We start from the raw sequence: 5,330 nt of genomic DNA, 5'->3' as shown, positions 1-5,330 counted from the left end.
GTAATAATTGAGAGAGTTGCCAGAGGGAGTGGAGAGAGAGCAGAAAGACTGGCAAGAGAGAGAGTGAGAAGCGGTAGAGCGAACAGAGAGAGAAAGAGGAGCGAGAGCAGTTTAAAAATTGTGATTTAAAGCTAAAATAAAGCTTTGATGTAACAAAAATTAATGATTTTTTCTCGATCAGTGGAAATGTGAGTTGAAAGGTACATTTTGTTTTTGATAAAGTAGCAGCTAGCTATTTAGTGGCTAGCACCACTCGCGGCTGGTCAATAGAGGGCGGTGAGTCTCTGATTAGTAACTCTGTCACCTCCTCCCCTTTTGTTTCCCATCTGTTCAGATTGACTCCAAGCTCGCAGCCTGCTCTCTCAATGGTCTGCACTTAGCCCTGGACAACCATAAGACGGTCCCTGTCACCTTGGTCCTCGCTGGGAATCACCGGGAGACTCACGTTTCATCTGATCAACCACTCTCGACCCCCCCAGTTCTGGGTTCCCCTTGGCTGAGGGGCCACAACCCCTTATCGACTGGGAGGAGGAGGAGGTGAGCTCTTGGAGTCCCCAGTGTACGAATAACTGTCTCCGTGCAACCATGACCCTGTCACGGATAGCGGACAGGATCCAAGTGCAGGTCTCTGGAAGCAGGCTGAGTTCAATCAAGTCTTTTATTCATAATGACAGCATGGACCGACGTATAGCAGGTTGCTCCTTGACCTGAGGAACGCAGCAGACTTGATTCCAAAACACTGGACAGAACGGACGAGACATGGATGACTAACAAACCAACAATGAACAAACACAGACAAGACATATATAGGACAGGGTGATTACAGAAAGTGGCCACAGGTGTGGTGCTAGACAGCCCACTCTTAAAGGAGACCTCAGCCTACCTCCTGACAGACCCCCTCAGATACTCCAAGGCCTGCACCTTCTGAGGTGACCTCACCTCAGTTCCTGCTGCCTACCACGACCTGGCGCCAGTTTTCAGTAAGAGTAAGGTGTCCCTCCCCCCACACCAGCCTTATGACTGCCCGATTGATCTACTCGCCGGGTCCACACTGCCCCGCAGCCAACTGTACAATATGTCTCGTCCTGAGCATGCTGCGATGGAGACCTACATCCGGGAATCTCTGGCAGCTGGCATCATTCGTCCCTCCTCGTCCCCAGTGGGAGCTGGATTTTTCTTCGTCAACAAGAAGGACCACTCCCTTCGTCCCTGTATCGACTTCAGAAGCCTAAATGACATCACCATCAAGAACCGTTATCCGTTGCCTCTTCTCAACTCTGCGTTCACCCCCCTCCACGGCGCCACCATCTTTACCAAGTTGGATCTCCGGAATGCTTGCCACTTGGTACGCATCCGGGAGGGAGATGAGTGGACCACTGAAGCCTCCCAGGCATTCCAAGAACTCAAGAATCGTTTTACGTCTGCACCCATCCTCACCCAACCTGACCCCAGCCTCCAGTTCGTGGTTGAGGTGGATGCCTCTTACTCCGGTGTGGGAGCTGTTCTCTCCCAACGGTCACTCACAGACAAGAAGCTCCACCCATGTGCTTTTTTTCCCCGAAGGCTCTCTTCAGCAGAACGAAATTATGATATTGGGAATTGGGAATTGCTTGCAGTAAAACTGGCCCTAGAAGAGTGGAGGCACTGGTTGGAGGGAGACGAACAACCATTCATCATGTGGACGGATCACAAGAACATTGAATACATCAGGTCTGCCAAGCCTCTCAATTCCCGCCAAGCTCGATGGACTTTGTTTTTCAATCGTTTCAGGTTCACGTTGACTTATCGTCCTGGCTCCCACAACATCAAGCCCGACACCCTGTCCCATCAGTTTTCCATAAAGAAGCAGTCTCCAAACGGAGAGGCTCAACCAGGAGATGGAGACCTTCCTCCGATGTGCAGCCTCTGAGAACCCCTCTGCCTGGAGCAATCATCTACCCTGGTCGAGTATGCGCACAATTCCCACACTAACTCGTCCTCTGGCCTCTCCCCCTTTCAGTGTTCCTTGGGGTATCAACCTCCCTTGTTCCCCTCTGAGGAACTTGAACTTGCAGTCCCCTCCATCCAGGCATCTATGAAGAGGTGTGAAAGGGTCTGGAAGTGGGCCCGGTCAGCGCTACTTCAGTCCTCCAAGAGGATGGAGGTCCAGGCCAACTGAAGACGGGTCGCGGCTCCCGTTTTCTCTCCTGGACAAAGAGTGTGGCTTAAAGCCAAGGACCTGCCACTGAGAGTTGAGTCCAGAAAATTGGCACCCCGCTTCGTGGGACCGTTTGAAATTGAGAGGATCATCAACCCGAGTGCAGTACGCCTCAAGCTTCCCTCCTCTATGTGCATTCACCTCACCTTTCATGTATCCCAGGTGAAACCAGTGGAGGAGAGTAGTCTGGCCCCCCCGTCCATCCCCCTCCACCACCCAGGATGGCGGCCTGGTCTATTCGGTGCGCTGGCTACTGGACGTCCGTCGCCGGGCACGGGGCTTCCAGTACCTGGTTGACTGGGAGGACTATGGTCCCAAGGAATGCTCCTGGGTTCCCCGGAGACGCATTGAAGACCCGGACCTGATCCGTGAGTACCACCGACAGAACCCGGACCGGCTGAGTACACGTAGAAGCGCGCGCGGGGGGGGGGGGGGGGGGGGGGGGTACTGTCATGCCCCACTCCTAAGAGGCCTTTTAGGGGTGTGGTTGGGTTTTTTCCCCTCTTCTGTCTCTCCTCCCTTTTTGTTTCAAGCTGTATTTGAGGAAGTGGAGTTGCTGGGGTATTGATTACCTGATTCAGTTCAGCTGCAATGACCGGGTGGAGCTCGTCTTCTCCTGATCATCTGCACCTCTTAAAGGTGCTCGACTCCATTCGGCGCTGGATCGTAACACTCCCTGCATTAGTATGCCTGCGTGTGTTGTCTCTGTTTGTCTTATACTAATGCTGCTTCGTTCTGCTTTCCTTTTGAAGACTCGCCGGCCTCAGCTTCCCCTGCTTCCGGACCCACCGTGACCAGACCCGACTCTAGCCCCCAGTAGCTCCCGCTTCCACAATGCAGCCTCGGCCTCCTGCCACTGGAGCCCGCAGAACTTTCTGTTCACTCCCTTAAAAATAAACTCTTCCAGTGTACTCGTCTGTCTCCAGCTGGTTTATCCGCACCTGAGCCTCCGAAGTCACACCGTAACAAATTTTTTAAACGTTTCCAGGCTTGTTAATGTTTAGATATGCTCATATTCATTAATGACTGAAAATCTAAGCTTAAAAAAACAGCTTATTTTGCACTTTGAGGTTTCTTTCAAAGCATTCTAAAATGCCTTGAAAGATGTATTGATGTTTTGTTTGAAAATATACCTGATATACCTTTTGTTTTCCAGAAACTCAGACTAACTGTCATTTCAAGTAAGTCAGCCCCAAAACACATTCATTTTTCTAAAAGCACCTGCTTGTGTTTGTTTACAAGTGTAGCCCGTCTATTGCCTGCAAGCAGATAGAAATAGGGCCCTGAACTCGTTAGCATAAAAACAATAATATTAGTTTTGGATATGAAAATTAAGAGTACCAGGAAACAATCAATGGCAGCCGATGATGTTAAGTAGAGTTCACTGTTTGGTTTTTTCACCTTTCACCTCAAAACAATTCACAGCCAACAATATGACAAAGAAATCTTAGTAAAACTTAACAAATAAGATGCTACTGTGTGTGTGTGTGTGTGTGTGTGTGTGTGTGTGTGTGTGTGTGTGTGTGTGTGTGTGTGTGTGTGCGTGCGGGCATGCATGCGTGTGCGTGCGTGCGTGCGTGCGTGTGTGTGTGTGTGTGTGTGTGTGTGTGTGTGTGCGTGCGTGCATGCATCCATGTGTGCATGCGTGTGTGTGTGTGTGTCAGAGCCTGACCCTTGGCTGCCTCTAAGTGGACCATAACTCTCCTCTACAAGTCATCTGGTGTGTTTTACAACCTGCAGGGGGTCTGAAGATGGAGCGCTGTCTTCTTCTGCGCCCATCAGGCTTGCTGTGCAGCACTTAGCAGTTGCATGAACTCATTTGTGTGAGAGGAGGGGAGTGAAAAGAGTGAGATGCAATACAAGCCAGACAGCCAAAATACACGATGTGATGGAGATAATGAGAGATAAGAGGAAATTATTTTAAGATTTTTTATTATTGCTCTCACTGTCATGGATTTTATTGCCTAAAACAAGCATATAGTTCTTAAGTGTATTTACTTTTACGAGGCCATTCAGGCAAGAGGAAACTCAAGATCTTCTTCAAAAACTTTGAAATGCATTAAAACATTGAAGGAGTTTTGAAAATATCAACACATGCAGCAGTGGAAAGAACCCATTTAATTTCAGGAGCCACAATCAGTCCAGTTTCCTCTCTTGTGGGTCAGAGTGGTGAAGTAGTGCCTTTAAATCCAATCTCTAAATTGTTTCTTTGTTGTGGCGCAGAGTATACGTGATGAGAATGTCTATTTTCATACTGAGAACCCTGCTTTTGGTAGCAATACAATTATCCCAATCAACACCTTCCCAACATGATGCAGCAGGAGGACAGAGTCAAAAATGTTGTTGGCAATGGTGTAGAAAGAAACTACAGCAAGATGACAACTGGGACTAAATTTGAGAGAAGATGGAAACCAATATTACAAGAAGCAATAGAGATCTAAACACACTCTTTTTATTTTATTTTTTCACCTTTCTATTCTTATTTGAATGTATTTTGACACGAACACCTGTTTTAGTTTTGTAAGTCACAACTCAGGAAATGTCTTTGGTATCAGTTTGCATCTTACATGATTCTGACTTTGGATGTATGTTTAACTTTGCTGATAAGTAGCAGGGTATATATGTAGAAATATACGTGATAGGATTTCAATTAAGTTGATAAAAAATTTAAACAGGCGTGATTTCATGTTATCTTGTCATATGTTTTTTTAGATTGAATAAATAGAGTAAAAATAAGTAAACATTGAGGTATATTTGCACTAAAACAAATAATTACTCTTCAAAATTACTAGAATCTCAACATAAAGGCAATTTTATTGGTGCTTTCTGATGCAAGATGTAAAAAAAAAAACCTCCAATAATGGTTACACTAAGCATGTTATTAAAAAAACACACGCTTTGAGCAGTGAGGTAGCCGACATCTCCGCTCGGTCTACACGTTGTGTCTGCTATTCTTTTTTCTTTGACATTTCTTACCGTTTGCTTGGTGAGTTGGCTGAAATGAACTGATGAACTGATGAAACGGTGTAAACACGATCACCAGTGATTCTTAGGTTACAAGTAAATAAGAGATGTTTTGGTGTTTTCAGGCCCAACACTATTCACTGTTTTACCAAGACGTAACAACATGTTC

The sequence above is a fragment of the Blennius ocellaris genome (genome assembly GCF_963422515.1).
Source record: "Blennius ocellaris genome assembly, chromosome: 3".
NCBI classification, from domain to species: Eukaryota; Metazoa; Chordata; class Actinopteri; order Blenniiformes; family Blenniidae; genus Blennius; species Blennius ocellaris.
The sequence above is the reverse complement of the archived record's forward strand: the minus strand, read 5'-3'. Positions refer to the sequence as shown.